This window comes from Schistocerca gregaria, chromosome 3, assembly GCF_023897955.1.
Source record: "Schistocerca gregaria isolate iqSchGreg1 chromosome 3, iqSchGreg1.2, whole genome shotgun sequence".
Taxonomy (NCBI): domain Eukaryota; kingdom Metazoa; phylum Arthropoda; class Insecta; order Orthoptera; family Acrididae; genus Schistocerca; species Schistocerca gregaria.
In genome coordinates, this window is record NC_064922.1 from 585,189,857 (window position 1) to 585,207,678 (window position 17,822).

Sequence of the window (17,822 nt, forward strand, 5' to 3'; positions counted from 1 at the left end):
GCTCGTGGAGACTCTGTAATGGTGTGGGACGTATGCACATGGAGTGATATGGAATCCCTGATACGTCTAGATACCACTCTGCCAGATAACACCTACGTAAGCATCCTGTCTAATCGCCTGCATCCATTCATGTCCATTCTGCATTCCGACGGACTTGGACAATCCCTGCAGGACAATGCGATACCCACACGTCCAGAATTGCTACATAATTGCTCCAGGAGCACCCTTCTGAGTGTAAACACTTCCGCTTACCACCAGATTTCCCATAAATGAAGATTGCTGAGCATATCAGAGATGCCTCGCAACGTGCTGTTTAGAAGAGATGTCTACCCCCTCGTACTTTTACGTATTTGTGGACAGCCCTGCAGGATTCCTGATGTCAATTCCATCCTGCACTACTTCAGATATTAGTCGAGTCCGTGCCACGTCGTATTGCGACACTTTAGCGTCCTCGCGAGGAGCTACATTATATTAGGCAGGTGTACCAGTTTCTTTGGCTCTTCAGTGTATAAAAAAAGAACGATTCTTTCAAGGCGCAGAAGTTTTTAAGAACTGTCAAAGGGTATAAATTGCTAAACTCAAAATAAGGACAATCGGACAAAGTCTCGAATAAATAGCGAATAAAAAAGAAAAGCAAGACTATGGTGTAAACAGCTGCGGAGGAAGTTGCCCATAAAGTTGAAACACTTGAAACCGAAAGAGATGACATGGTAGCAGAACAAGGAGAAGATTGGGGACATACTTGAAGTAGGCAATGCATAGGCTAATACTGGGAGTGAAACGGATTTTTAGATTGGGGAATCGAGTCTCCTTACCTCATTTTTCAACATTTCAACTTTTTCATCATCTCTGAATTCCTCATTTAATTATATCGTCAGAGGGATAGAGAGAAAGACAGGCAGCATCTCAATTTAATAGAAACTATTTTATTTTCCGACCAACACCGGCTCCCGTCAGATCACCAGAATGAAGCGCTGTGGGGCTGGGCTACCACTTGGATAGGTGGCCTTCTGGTCTGCCGAGCGCTGTTGGCAAGCGGGGTGCACTCAGCCCTTTGGAGCAACGGGCGTTGCAGACTGCCAGTAAGACACTAGCCAGATTGAATCGCTATGTCGATGACACGTTTGTAGTAAGCAGCATTAATCCGAAAATCCAATTTACTGTGGAGACGGAGAGTAATGGGCAACTGAATTTCCTAGATGTGTCTGTGATTAAACGACGGGACGGAAAGTTGGGCCACAAGGCGTATAGAAAGGCCACACAAACTGATCGTTATCTGCATTAAGATTCAAACCAACACCCTAGACAAGAAAGGGGTGTAATAAACATATTGGTAGATAGGGCGCACAAAATTTGTGAACCTGTTTAGGTGTGATTGAACATCTACGGTCAGCTTTCGTGAAGAATGGCTAATCTAGCAAGGACATAGATCGAGTACTTCGCTCTAGGCAGAGAATCAGGAGCAACGACGAACAACAGTCGCCCAACGACAAGGTTTTTCTTCCGTTTATTAGTAAGGTCACAGATTGCATTAGGAAAGTGTTAAGCAAGTATGTAGTGGAAAGTATTTCCGACCAACCAGGAAAATAAAAGGATATTTAAGATCTCCAAAAGATGCACGACACCCTTTGGCTACACCGGGGGTATATAAAATTCCCTGTAGTTGTGGACAGATGTATATCGGTACCACAAAGAGAAGCGTGAACTCCCATCTTGTTGAACATATGAGGAATTGCCGCCTGGGTCACACGGATAAATCGGCCGCAGCAGAACATGTTTACCGGGAAGGTAATCATGAAATAAAATTCAGCGACATTAGCGTCAAATCTAAAACATCGCATTATTATGCGCGCATGTATGGAGAGGCTATCGAAATTGATAAGCGCCGTAATAATTTTAATAGGAAAGACCAAGGTGTTAAACTGGATAAAATTTGCACCGGAGGCGTGATGATCGATTACTTTCAATCGAGAATTTTGGCACTACCAGAGACAGTCTCATAGTCCACGCCACGTGATGGACAGTGGCGTCCTCAGTACTGCCTATATAATCAGCACTTCCTAGAGCTCTCTTTGCAGTTCACCGCTTTACCTCGGAGGATGTCTCCCGCAGTCGGAGACGAAACGTCAGGGGAGAGTTTTATACATCGACAACGATCTATACGGCTGGAAGTTTTAAGTGAAGACTTGTGAGTTTAGTTTTTATTTTATTTGTCGCTGCTTCTAAGTTAATTAAGTTCTCTAGTAATGTTTATCCTACTGTTTTTCGTCGAACCCACATTTAACGCTTTGCTGTTGTCGATATACTTGGGTTAATGACCAGTATGTCGGCATCCACGCTTTCGCTACTTCCTTTGGGTCAGTAGTTAATCCGACAGCGAAAACTAGATTACAAGCTCACTTACTGATTCAACACACAACACGATATGTTGCTGGTAAGTGAAAATCTGCCTGAGCTGCGGCGCATCTCTCTTGGGTTCACTCTGGAAGTGGACCCACGCATTTTTCCAGGCAATTAATGCTAACACGTAGATACTGTATTACCACAATGAATCACTCATATACCACATGTATCATAGCCAAACATGATCCCTGAGTGAAACCTGTTAGGTTACATGTCCCATTAGCATTTTATGTAGTGCTATGGAGCAGTATTATTTCTGCGAAGACAGAGTTTCAGTCACTAATACCCGTCATTATAAGTGAAAATAGGCAACTTACCTAGTTTCTTTCAATTTTCGAGCAGCTAGTAATCAGCAGTCTCTCTTTTAAATACTTTCCTTCCCTACAGTCAGTAATTACTGTGGTGTCACCGCCAGACACCACACTTGCTAGGTGGTAGCCTTTAAATCGGCCGAGGTCCGTTAGTATACGTCGGACCCGCGTGTCGCCACTATCAATGATTGCAGACCGAGCGCCGCCACACGGCAGGCCTAGAGAGACTTCCTAGCACTCGCCCCAGTTGTACAGCCGACTTTGCTAGCGATGGTTCACTGACTTCTACGCTCTCATTTGCCGAGACGATAGTTAGCATAGCCTTCAGCTACGTTATTTGCTACAACCTAGCAAGGTGCCAGTATCCGTACTATTGATATTGTGAATCATGTACCATGAAGAGCGACGTTCTCCATTAATGGATTAAAGTTAAGTATTACACCAGCTACGTCCGTTTTTCTCAATTCTAATTACATTGTCATGTTCCAGACCTCACGCCAGCCTGCGTGAGCTAAAACGCGTGCATTTCGGCCTCCTTTACTAACACGGTTGGCTCTCATGCCAACCACAACACTTACAACTAAGTTTCTTTTGTGCACAGCTGAGCATGATGGCGACTGAGGCAAATGCATACCTTAGGTATTAAAAAAAGAGTAGCTTATGTCGATCAGAGCGTTTAATTAAGAGGATTGTATAAAAATCTGAAGTAAATGTTCAAGATGTTTCCGAGAGTCTTGGTAACAAGGTTCCCTTTTATGTGTTAGATGTATCACAGCTTTGAACATGGCTGCCTTTCAGCAACTGTACATAAGTTTCAGCGGAGAAATAGCACATTCAACTGGTTGCAAATCATCTTTTAATACCTTGGCCTAGGTTTTGACACCTCTAAGGGTGCGTCCATCAGATTGAAATTTTAACAACCATAAACTTACGTTGCGAGAAGACAATATTCAAAGTTTCGAGCAGACACGCTCAAGTCAAAAATTATAAATTAAAACGTTGCAACCTTTGGTACATATACCTTGCAAGTAACAACACCAAACTGAACTTTTTAATTTTCGACTTGAGCTTGTCTGTTTGACAGTTTGACTATGGCCTTCTCGCAATGTAACTTAACGGTTGTTAAAATTTCATTCCGACGAAGAGATGACGAACCTCGGTCGATTTTTTAAAAAGTTATTTTTGTTAAAAACCTTTGCCATTTATATAACCGGTCAAGATGTTGAAATGGCTCTGAGCATTATGGGACTTATGATCTGAGGTCATCAGTCCCCTAAACTTAGAACTACTTAAACCTAACTAACCTAAGGACATCACATACATTCATGCAAGAGGCAGGATTCGAAACTGCGACCGTAACGGTCGCGCGGTTCCAGACTGAAGCGCCTAGAACCGCTAGGCCACACCGGCCGGTTGGTCAAGATGTTTTCGAGATTTTTGGTAACAACGTCAAACTACACCACCGTTACATTTCTGTCATTGAGTGTTTCGAACAATAATACCATCAAAATTGTAGACTTTTTCGGTGGGCTTTCTAAAAATTTTCTTTCAACTCAACAACAAATTCAGCCAAATAAGTCGAGCCGATCTTTCTTTCATACATGTTCAACAGATTTTTATTTGTATATATAAGGATCGCTGGACATCTTACGAGACTGACAGATAAAACGATTCTGATCTTTGTCAGGTGCTTAATATTAAGCATTATAATAATTGAATATGAGTGTGCCGTGCAGCGTGTAAATTGATAATTTCTTTGGTATCGATATACCAGTTATTACGGAGGTCTCGGTGCGCGTCGCCGGCGCGAGCAACGGGGCAGGAGGTGTTACGAGAGGCCTGGCGGAGCGGCACCCAGGAGAACGGCCAGAGGGGGAGGAAATTAACGGCTGTCGTCGAAATTGTGCATCGTGTCGCGGTGATACGTGAAGTTTGCCTTTCTTGCTGGCGGTCGGACTTGCCTGGCTCGTCGTTCCTGTTCTCATGTGGAACTGAGAATCGCTGGATATTTTGTCGCTCGAAGTTGAAGGCAGCAAAGCCTGACTTAGGGCAGCCTTTCCACTCATGACTGGGGATCACGTCATAGCGTAAGTCTGCACAATAGCCATGTGTGTTGGTTAGCTGAGGAACATTATTATACTGAAACTAGCTGACGCAGTGTGTTGTGGCCTATGATAATGAAATATGTTTTGTACTAACCGTTGTTATAAATTGCAGGTGAAACTTATCTAAATTATCCTAAAGATAATGTCTGCTTTAGCGCGGCGGCTGGATGTGTTTAATGCTCCTGGCAAAAAGTAAGGCGTACAGTTACCATTTCATATGTATTGAAAGGTGCCGGTTATATCATATTGCAAAAGATAATGGACTTTTTTAAAATCTTGCTTACTAAATGCTGTCATTTGTGTGTACTTAAATCAACTTCGAGTGATCGCTTAAATGCTGGCTTTGTGGTTCTGACCTTAGCATAAGTGACTGTCCAGTGATATTTTATTTGCCATAGGGGTACAAGCCATTATAATCAATCTATTTTACTGCGCATGTGGGCTAAAGAATATTTTTCTTTTCTTAAAAAAAGGTTTTATGAAGTCTGATGTGTATTCGAGTGACTTGTGTCACTCACTTAAATAAGTTCCGCCGACTTGCTTAGGCCTTCTGTATTAGGTTCTTTGCATAAATTTGCGTTGGTAATCTTTATGTTTTTATATAAATGTAATTGCGCAGATGAAATTCCGAAATATGTGACCAATCAGGCTTAGTAGTTGTACTGTATTTCCGTATATTGTTAAGCTGATGTGCCAGCGGCCTTGCCGCTGTGGTAACACCGGTTTCCTTCAGACGACCGAAGTTAAGCGCGGTCGGGCTGGGCTAGCATTTGGACGGGTGACCGCCCGGGTCTGGCGAGCGCTGTTGGCAAGCGGGGTGCACTCAGCCCTTGTGAGGCCAAATGAGGAGTAGTGGCGCGCTGAGCTCAGGCCCCTCCACACCCGCGGCTGCTCAGTACCGTTGGGCCTTCCGAGGCCTGTTCGGCCGGAGTTTAGTCACTTACACTTACTTCATTCAGCATTCCAGTTCAAGCTTAGTTCCTTGGTTGTACTGCCAATTGACGCTGTCTGTCGCGATGTTCATAATTGAGGCAACGTATTTTATTACTGATAGCGTCCTGCTTCATACGTAAGTGTAATTATACGGATTTTTGAGAAATGTCGCAAGAAAGGAGGAGGCTGTATACTGTGGCGCGAGGCCGCTTTCGAATATTTTCGAGATTGTTGCTTCATTTGGATGTTGTTTGAGCAATTAAGCTTCCATGTAAACTCAGTTTCCTGACATCACTGTAGTTATACCCTCGAGACACATTGTAATCTTTGAATTTCTGCTTTAGTGGGGAGTGTTCTCCTGTTCAAGTCAAAAGAAAAAATTATAGCAAGGAACCCTTTGAAGGTTTTATAGAAACTGTAATCGCCGATTGAAATTTAAGTGAATGTTTTACCTATTTGGCACATTGTGTGATGTGAACATTGTGTTGACACAAAATAAATGTTCGTTGTTGTGTTGTTAACTGTTTGCTTGTTTGTACCAGCACTTTACCATTCCCCTCACCCGCTGCCCAATCATTTCAGTCAGATGCGCAGAAGAATTTGTAGAAACTAAAAGTTGTGACGTATACAACGTCGCGGAAGATAAAATATATAGAACATTCACTGAAATGATAGATAAAGAGCAGCTTGGGTTCAGACCATATTAATACCAAGAGAGTAAAAAATTGTAAGTAATTCTTGCATGCAGCGAGAGAATTTTTGCAGTAAATGAAAACAGGGTATTTGAAACTATTGCATCAGTCGCCATCATGCTCAGCTCTGCACGAAGGAAACTTCGTTGTAAGTACCGACTGTAGAGAAGGAAAGAATTTAAAAGAGAGACTGCTGATTACTAGCTGCTCGAAAATTGAAAGAAACTAGGTAAGTTGCCTATTTTCACTTATAATGACGGGTATTAGTGACTGAAACTCTGTCTTCGCAGAAATAATACTGCTCCATAGCACTACATAAAATGCTAATGGGACATGTAACCTAACAGGTTTCACTCAGGGATCATGTTTGGCTATGATACATGTGGTATATGAGTGATTCATTGTGGTAATACAGTATCTACGTGTTAGCATTAATTGCCTGGAAAAATGCGTGGGTCCACTTCCAGAGTGAACCCAAGAGAGATGCGCCGCAGCTCAGGCAGATTTTCACTTACCAGCAACATATCGTGTTGTGTGTTGAATCAGTAAGTGAGCTTGTAATCTAGTTTTCGCTGTCGGATTAACTACTGACCCAAAGGAAGTAGCGAAAGCGTGGATGCCGACATACTGGTCATTAACCCAAGTATATCGACAACAGCAAAGCGTTAAATGTGGGTTCGACGAAAAACAGTAGAATAAACATTGCTAAAGAACGTTGTTAGCAAAAATATCGCAAAGTTCTTCACCAATTATCTTGAAAATTTTACTCAGTGCTCTAATAAAACTTCGGACAGATATAGGCTGCATATTTTTTAAATATATGTAATACGTATGCAAAGGATACATAAAGATCAAACGTTGGTTAGCAAAAATCTCTTCACTGAATGATTTCCTGTTCATATGAGAGGCTCTAATAGACTTCTTGACAGATATTGGCTACATATTTTGTAAGTAATATCTAAGGGGAAAAGAGTTACCAGCAAATGTTCTCGACCGTTTTGCTTCAAATTGCTACACGATACTCTATTGACATTCATATAGACGTAACCTATATATTTTTTTAACCAACAATGTGAAGATTTTCTTTTAAAAGTGAAAATGTGCGGTTTAGTTTCCTTTCTCGCAGTCAGTTTCGACTTAGATAATAAGTCACTTAAACCATTACACGAATTGTCTTCCACTATATTATTAGCACTTATTTGTGATTTTAAAGAGAAAGTGTATACACAACAGTGTATTGTTTTGTTTTCTTTGTCACAGTCAATTTCAAGAGGAAAGAAAAAGTATTTGCATCCACCTGCAGCCGCCTGCGATGTGTGTGTGTGTGTGTGTGTGTGTGTGTGTGTGTGTGTGTGTGTGTGTGTGTGTGTGTGTGTGGGCGCGCGCGCCAGTGTAAAATTTTCGGGCGTGCGTCAGCAGTTCGTGCCCGCCGCCAGACGAAGTTTTTCGCCAGTGTGAATGCAGTAAAGTCGGGATACACAGTCGGCATACACGTACAAGCTCCAGCAGGTAATTTCCCCTACGTCACAGTGCGATTGTCACATGTTCACGTTAACGTCGTCGGACCGCTACTGCCTCCAAACGGCCAACGCTACCTACTTACCATCGTCGACAGATTCACTCCTTGGCCGGAAGCAGTACCAATACATAATAAATATCTGGGCCGAGACCTTGGCGCATGTCTGTGTCGCATTGGATATTGCGGTTTGGCTGCCCGCTCGACATCACCACCGACGGAGGCAGACAATTGTTCTCGAAACTGTCAGTACTTTGCGGCACAGACCATCTTCGGACAACCAGCTACCACCCGGCAAGCAATGGAATGATGGAACTATGGCATCGCACCATAAAAGCAGCCCTAATGTACCAAGCGAGTGGGTGGACTCCGAAACACCTACAGACCCGGCCTGGGTGGTTCCTCGGCCGAGCTAGTATATGGGGGAGCGCTGAGACCATCCTGTGATTTCGTAGAAGTAGCTCCAAGACAAGAAGCTGATCCTTCTGCGCTCGTTGGACATCTCAGAGAGCACACCCAGAAGATACGCCCCCACAGCCATCCAGGCACGCCACAGACCCACTGTTCGCACACAAGAACTTCAGCTCGCGCTCTCACGCGATGCTACGTAGTGACAGCTACAAAGCGGCCCTCCGACAGCCCTACACCGGTCCACATCAGGTTGTCAGTAGAGGATACCGCACACTGAACATTCTCCTGAATGGCTAACGTACTACTGTCACTGTATGCCGAACCGAGACTCGGTACGTTTGCCTTTGGCGGGCAAGTGCTCTACCATCTAAGATAGCCAAACACGACACACTGCCCGTCCTCACAGCTTCAGTTCCTCCAGTACCTCGTCTCCTACGTTCCAAACTCCACAGAAGCTGCGAGGACGGGTAATGAGTCGTGCTTAGCTATCTCAGATGGTAGATCACTTGCCTGCGAAAGGCAAAGGTCCCGAGTTTGAGTCTCGGTCCGGCACACAGTTTTAATCTACCAGGAAGTTTCACATCAGCGCACACTTCGCTGCAGTGTGAAAATTTCATTCTGGTACCACTGTCACTATCGACAGAGTCAAACCGGCCTACGAGCGGTTTTAGGCGCTTCAGTCTGGAACCGCACGACTGCTACGGTCGCAGGTTCGAATCCTGTCTCGCGCATGGATGTGTGTGATGTCCTTAGGTTAGTCAGGTTTACGTAGTTCTAAGTTTTAGGGGACTGATGACCTCAGATGTTAAATCCCATAGTGCTCAGGGCCCCCCTCCCCCAGCGTACAGACAACTACTGCCTCACCCAACGACTATACCAGTGCAGACGCGAGCAACAGAAACGACCCGGTCAGGTGCACCGCCTATGCCAGTAGCTCCTGCAACACAACGCAGCACATGTTCAGGCCGTCATGTGCACTTCCCGGCGCGATTTCTGCATGGCGCTCCGCTCCCGCCGAGGAGGCTGATGTGCAGACCCGCAGCCGCCTACCATGTGTGTGTGCGTGTGTGTTGGTACACCAGTGTCAAATTTTCGCACATAAGTCAGTAGTTCCGTGCGCGCAACCAGAGGCGCTGGGTTTATTCGCGCGCGGACCATTTATTGCATGTTTTTGTACGTATTGTATGTTAATTATGCTATGCTTTTTTATTTCTCTTTCTCTAGAACGTGTGCCTTTCATGTGTGTTTAGTAATGCTAGCAATGACGTAGCTGACCTAGCTGACCTCGACTAGACTATTGCACATCACTAGAATCGTGAGCTCTGTATTTTAGCGCCACACGCAAAAATAAAGTTCCATCGTTTGCTTTAACGTAAAAAAAAAAAAAAGACGGCATGGCAGTTGCAGGACCTAATTTATTTACACTGCGGCTAAGTGCTGACACTTACGTGTTCTGAACAAGCAACTTCTGATCTGGAGCCGCATTGTAAATATACGCTGCCTGACAAAAAAGTGAAGCAAAGAGAAGGGGATGAGGAAACGTAATGAAACTTCACGGTTTGGGAGGATACTTGATGTTATTGCAGTGATTACAAAATCGAGTAAAATTTGCTGGTCACGGAAGTGTCTCACGTGACGTTCGTACTGTGGTGTTAACAGCTCGCTACGCATGTGAGTGTAATTCCCTAGTTCGGTTGATGCTAGTCTCTTATCAATGGTGCAACGCAGGACGACACAGCATGTTACGGAGAGTCCATTGCCTGCCCTCATATATCAGGTGCAGATGCGACAAACATCCCACCGGTAATCAATTTCTTCACATACACGTTGTACCAAATCGAGCAACTTGTGCAACGGCAGCGTAGATGCGATTTTTCAAGTGGCTAAATTGTTAGGTAGGGGAGGAACATACACACGGTCTTTAATGGGATCCCAGAGAAAGAAATGCAATGGCGTCAAGTCCGGAGAGCGACTTGGCTATGCGATTGGTCCTTCGCGGCCAATCTACATCTACATCCATACTCCGCAAGCCACCTAACGGTGTGTGGCGGAGGGTACCCTGAGTACCTCTATCGGTTCTCCCTTCTATTCCACTCTCGTATGGTTCGTGGAAAGAAGGATTGTCAGTATGCTTCTGTGTGGCCTCTAATCTCTCTGATTTTATCCTCATGGTCTCTTCGCGAGATATACGTAGGAGGGAGCAATATACTGCTTGACTCTTTGGTGAAGGTATGTTCTCGAAGCTTTAACAAAAGCCTGTACCGAGCTACTGAGCGTTTCTCCTGCAGAGTCTTCCACTGGAGTTTACCTATCATCTCCGTAACGCTTTCGCGATTACTAAATGATCCTGTAACGAAGCGCGCTGCTCTCCGCTGGATCTTCTCTATCTCTTCTATCAACCCTATCTGGTACGGATCCCACACTGCTGAGCAGTATTCAAGCACTGGGCGAACAAGCGTACTGTAACCTACTTCCTTTGTTTTCGGATTGCATTTCCTTAGGATTCTTCCAATGAATCTCAGTCTGGCATCTGCTTTACCGACGATGAACTTTATATGATCATTTCGATCCACCGACCTGCCAACGATTATCGAGGAAACCTCAAACTTCCGTGAGCAAATGAGATGGTGAACCGTCTTGCTTGTAATAATCCATCCGATCTCGGTCATTTTCTTCGATCTGTGGAATTAGCATGTTTTCATGCGTATCCGTGCACACAATATCAGCGACAGTTTTCTCCATGGAGAAGAAAGGGCCGTAAACTTTCTGTTTCCTGTGGGCACAAAACACATTACCTTTGGAGCTGTTACGAACGTGTTCCAGACTTGCATGTGGATTTTCGTTGTACCATATTCTACAGTTATGGGTGTTCACTACGCCATTCATATGAAACGTCGACTCGGCGCTGAAGATTATTGTGTGTCAGAAATGCCTCCTCGACCTCTATCCGATGCAACATTTCCACACAGAATTCCCCTTGAACAACCTTATCTGCATCAGTAATGTGCTGTGCCATTGTGAATCTGTTTGATTTATGTGGACTGTGGGCAAAGCTGTCCCTAACCTGTTCGACACAATCATCAAAACGAGGGCGACCAGTTCATTATCACGTCACAGTGAACAACCTGTCGCAACAAAATTCTTATGCTAAGAATAAATCGTAGGCCTGCTTGGAGGTTCTTTAGCACATTCGGAGCGAAATGTACGCCGAACAGTTGTTGAAGAGTTCGTCTCATGAAACCAAATCACACAGCCAGAACATTCCACACCAGTGAAAGTAGCCATTGTAATTGTGCACTACGCTGGCGCTCATTGGTGCCGGAATGGGGTACTGATGCACTACGTGAATCAAACTGGAAGTTCTAAGCTACAAAATGATACCTCTGCCGATTCTGTAAGTCAAGTCAATAAATTTCTGTATCATTCCAGAGTTGTCAAGTCCTTTTCGGCTCACCCTCTACAATTTCCTTACAGCGTGATGAGCCCACAATCCCATCAGACGGCTGGCTATCAGTAACGCGCCGGACAGTGACCAAGTTGTTTTGGTTCATCCGTGTAACATTAACGATGACACCTTCAGAACTACCAAAAGCTTCTAGTTGAGAGACAGTTTTATAACTGCGAGTTATTTCGTTCAATGAGCAGAAGAATGCTGAGGACTAAATGGGTAGATATACTGCTAAGTCCCCCCCCCCCCCCCCCCCTCATGAACCATGGACCTTGCCGTTGGTGGAGAGGCTTGCGTGCCTCAACGATACAGATAGCTGTACCGTAGGTGCAACCACAACGGAGGGGTATCTGTTGAGAGGCCAGACAAACGTGTGGTTCCTGATGAGGGGCAGAAGCCTTTTCAGTAGTTGCAAGGGCAACAGTCTGGATGATTGACTGATCTGGCCTTGTAACAATAACCAAAACGGCCTTGCTGTGCTGGTACTGCGAACGGCTGAAAGCAAGGGGAAACTACGGCCGTAATTTTTCCCGAGAGCATGCAGCTTTATTGTATGATTAAATGATGATGGCGTCCTCTTGGGTAAAATATTCCGGAGGTAAAATAGTCCCCCATTCGGATCTCCGGCCGGGGACTACTCAAGAGGATGTCTTTATCAGGAGAACGAAAACTGGCGCTCTACTGATCGGAGCGTGGAATGTCAGATCCCTTAATCGGGCAGGTAGGTTAGAAAATTTAAAAAGGGAAATGGATAGGTTAAAGTTAGATATAGTGGGAATTAGTGAAGTTCGGTGGCAGGAGGAACAAGACTTTTGGTAACGTGACTACAGGGTAATTAACACAAAATCAAATAGGGGTAATGCAGGAGCAGGTTTAATAATGAATAGGAAAATAGGAATGCGGGTAAGATACTACAAACAGAATAGTGAACGCATTATTGTGGCCAAGATAGGTACGAAGCCCACACCTACTTCAGTAGTACAAATTTATATGCCAACTAGCTCTGCAGATGACAAAGAAATTGAAGAAATTTATGATGAAATAAAAGAAATTATTCAGATAGTGAAGGGAGACGAAAATTTAATAGTCATGGGTGACTGGAATTCGAGTATAGGAAAAGGGAGAGGAGGAAACGTAGTAGGTGAATATGGATTGGGGCTAAGAAATGAAAGAGAAAGCTGCCTGGTAGAATTTTGCACAGAGCACAACTTAATCATAGCTAACACTTGGTTTAAGAATCATGAAAGAAGGTTGTATACATGGAAGAACCCTGGAGATACTAAAAGGTATCAGATAGATTATGTAATGGTAAGACAGAGATTTAGGAACCAGGTTTTAAATTGTAAGACATTTCCAGGGGCAGATGTGGACTCTGACCACAATCTATTAGTTATGACCTGCAGATTAAAACTTAAGAAACTGCAAAAATGTGGGAATTTAAGGAGATGGGACCTGGATAAACTGAAAGAACCAGAGGTTGTACAGAGTTTCGGGGAGAGCATAAGGGAACAATTGACAGGAATGGGGGAAAGAAATACAGTAGAAGTAGAATGGGTAGCTTTGAGGGATGAAGTACTGACGGCAGCAGAGGATCAAGTAGGTAAAAAGACCAGGGCTAGTAGAAATCCTTGCGTAACAAAACAAATATTGAATTTAACTGATAAAAGGAGAAAATATAAAAATGCAGTAAATGAAGCAGGCAAAAAGGAATACAAACGTCTCAAAAATGAGATCGACAGGAAGTGCAAAATGGCTATGCAGGGATGGCTAGAGGACAAATGTAAGGATGTAGAGGCTTATCTCACTAGGTGTAAGATAGATACAGCCTACAGGCAAATTAAAGAGACCTTTGGAGATAAGAGAACCACTTGTATGAACATCAAGAGCTCAGATGGAAACCCAGTTATAAGCAAAGAAGGTGGAAGGAGTATATAGAGGGTCTATACAAGGGCGATGTACTTGAGGACAATATTATAGAAATGGAAGAGGATGTAGATGAAGATGAAATGGGAGATATGATACTGCGTGAAGAGTTTGACAGAGCACTGAAAGACCTAAGTCGAAACAAGGCCCCGGGAGTACACAACATTCCATTAGAACTACTGACGGCCTTGGGAGAGCCAGTCCTCACAAAAATATACCAGCTGGTGAGCAAGAAGTATGAAACAGGCGAAATACCCACAGACTTCAAGAAGAATATAATAATTCCAATCCTAAAGAAAGCAGGTGTTGACAGATGTGAAAATTACCGAACAATCAGTTTAATAAGCTACAGCTGCAAAATACTAACACGAATTCTTTACAGACGAATGGAATAACTAGTTGAAGCCGACCTCGGGGAAGATCAGTTTGGATTCCGTAGAAACACTGGAACACGTGGGGCAATACTGACCCTACGACTTACCTTAGAAGAAAGATTAAGGAAAGGCAAACCTACGTTTCTAGCATTTGTAGACTTAGAGAAAGCTTTTGACAATGTTGATTGGAATACTCTCTTTCAAGTTCTGAATGTGGTAGGGGTAAAATACAAAGAGCGAAAGGGTATTTACAATTTGTACAGAAACCAGATGGCAGTTATAAGAGTCGAGGGACATGGAAGGGAAGCAGTGGTTGGGAAGGGAGTAAGACAGGATTGTAGCCTCTCCCCGATGTTATTCAATCTGTATATTGAGCAAGCAGTAAAGGAAACAAAAGAAAAATTCGGAGTAGGTATTAAAATCCACGGAGAAGGAATAAAAAGTTTGAGGTTCGCCGATGACATTGTGTCTTGAAAGGAGAATATAAGATGAACATCAACAAAAGCAAAACGAGGATAATGGAATGTAGTCGTATTAAGTCGGGTAATGCTGAGGGAATTAGATTAGGAAATGAGACACTTCAAGTAGTAAAGGAGTTTGGCTATTTGGGGAGCAAAATAACTGATGACGGTCGAAGTAGAGAGTATATAAAATGTAGACTGGCAATGGCAAGGAAAGCGTTTCTGAAGAAGAGAAATTTGTTAACATCGAGTATAGATTTAAGTGTCAGGAAGTCATTTTTGAAAGTATTTGTATGGAGTGTAGCCATGTATGGAAGTGAAACATGGACGATAAATAGCTTGGACAACAAGAGAATAGAAGCTTTCTAAATGCGGTGCTACAGATGAATGCTGAAGATTAGATGAGTAGGTCATATTACTAATGATGAAGTATTGAATAGGATTGGGGAGAAGAGACGTTTGTGGCACAACTTGACCAGAAGAAGCGATCGGTTGGTAGGACATGTTCTGAGGCATTAAGGGATCACCAATTTAGTATTGGAGGGCAGCGTGGAGGGTAAAAGTTGTAGAGGGAGACCAAGAGATGAATACACTAAGCAGATTCAGAAGGATGTAGGTTGCAGTAGGTACTGGGAGATGAAGAAGCTTGCACAGGATAGAGTAGCATGGAGAGCTGCATCAAACCAGTCTCGGTGCTGAAGACCACAACAACAACATAGAGACTGGAATTATTGATTGAAACTTATGTTTACGTATTCTATCTTCCGTCGTTATACTACTAGGATAATACAGGATTAAAACTGCTTGTGGAATATGTATAAAGTTGTTAAGCAGGTTTGTGTAACGATGTCTTATACAACAATATTCTGTTGTTTAGTTTTTTACCTCCTATATGTTCATTGTCTGAAAGTGGATGCACAAATTAAATCATCATCTCATACGCCAATAAGTATAATTAGATTGCTAATGCCTTCTGGGAATATAGCCTCCACATCAGAATTCAAATGTCTCGTAGTGTCAGGTATGCTCACTGTAGTAACACATTAGAACTGACTTCCTGATTTTTAATGTGTGTTCTGTAGCCACATGACGTTCTAAGGTAATGTAGGCTATTATACTCATTATTAAATCAGATGTGGAGTGGAAGGAACAAGTGAAAAAAAGGTAGCAAAGTAAATAATTGCGGATAAGTGGACACACTGAGTAACAGAAATAGAGATTGTTAAAGCAAAGATGGCCGTTTAACGCTACTTGTCGACAGATCTGAAAAAAAAGAAAGAAAAAGAGGCAACGCGATCATGTGGACCATGAGACTTAAGTTCCTAATTACTGGACCAAGAAGCTACGTCAATTCGAGTGGGGATGAGGCAACAGTTGTTGATAAGGGAAAGACACTGGTGTGCAAAACTTAACGAAGAGTTTAACTTTTGCAAGATGTGTCACTGCCAAGTAACGTAGCTCGATAAAACTTGGACCATAGACAGAAAGAATGGCTACAGTACAGTGCAGTACAATATGGTACGATACGATACGATATGATACGATTCGATACGAAAGGTAACTGAAAGCAATAGAGAATGAGTCGAACAGAAATGACACTTGTTTAGTTTTTTGTCTCCCAGATGTTCATTGGTAGAAACTGGTCGCACAAATTAAATCACGATACCATACGCCAGTAAGTATAATTAGTTTGCTAACAGATTCTCGGAATATAGCCTGCACATCAGAATTCAAATCTCCCGTAGAGTCTTTATGCTCATTATAGTTACACATCAGAATTGATTTCCCGATTTTTAATGTGTGTTCTGTTGCGACATGAAGTTTTAAGCCAACGTTGGCTACTATCTGCATTGTTAAAGCAGATGTGGAGTGGAAGCAAGAAGTGAAAAAATGGTAGATAACTATAGAATTTGGTTAAGTGGACACAGTGAGTAACAGAGATGTCCATTCGCCGAATATTCTCTCGTTCCAAGAGCTGCTCCATCTGCACTGTTCGAAGCGGTCGCGCACTGTCATCCATAAAAATAAAGTTAAGGACGAATGCACCCATGAAAAGATGCAAATGGGAAAGGCGTACAGTGTCACAATAACGGTCAGTACCCCCACGGAATGTCAACCTACACCTTAATTGTACTATCAAAACACTCATACTCGACAATGTTCCTGGGTGTATTACTTATACTCATCACTCACCATATGAGGGAACGTCGAGCACTGTCGGACATGATTATTTTGCTGGTGTTACAGAATTATGTTGCCTGGACATATGGATGGTTCAAATGGCTCTGAGCACTATGGGACTACACAACTGAGGTCATCAGTCCCCTAGAACTTAGAACTACTTAAGCCTAACTAAGCTAAGGACATCACACACATCCATGCCCGAGGCAGGATTCAAACCTGCGACCGTAGCGGTCGCGCGGATCCAGACTGAAGCGCCTAGAACCGCTCGGCCACTCCGGCTGGCGGACATATGGACCTCCAAATCTTTCAACACGGTGTATTCCCTGCTTGAAGTCATTCCAGCACTATACTCCTTTCCTATGTGCGTTTTTCTGGGATGCACACAGCCATAACTTCGTTTCTACGGATGACAATGCGCTACCTCTTCGAACAGCGCGGTTGGAGCAACTCTTGGAAGGAGAGGATATTCGGCGAGTGGACTGGCTTGCCCGGTTTCGCCACACCCCCTCACCATTCCCCCTGAGACGGGATACTATGAATAGACATGTTCACATGCGCTAACCACCATCCCACAGTTGTCAAGTGCTCTGGTGGGGGAATGGAACTCCCTACCGCCAGCACTTCTCACCAGCCCTGTGCCCAGCACGGGAGCACGTCACAGAACACGTACTGCTGTCCGTGGCGATCACGCACCATATCAAGAACCACGTCCGAAGATTTGTAATGTTCAGGGGATCGTCCTAAAACTCGTGGCTTGCGGGTAGTTATTTGTCTTTGATTAAAAGTGTTACATCTGTTCGTCTCATTACGTATTTCCTTCACTTAACATTCTGTACTATTCTGCATGAGTTCTTTCTATGTATACAGGGTGGTCCATTGATAGTGACCGGGCCAAATATCTCACGAAATAAGCGTCAAACGAAAAACTACAAAGAACGATACTTCTGTAGCCTGAAGGGGGAAACCAGATGGCGCTATGGTTGGCCCACTAGATGGCGCTGCCATAGCTCAAACGGATATAATCTGCGTTTTTTAAAATAGGAACCCCCATTTATTATTAT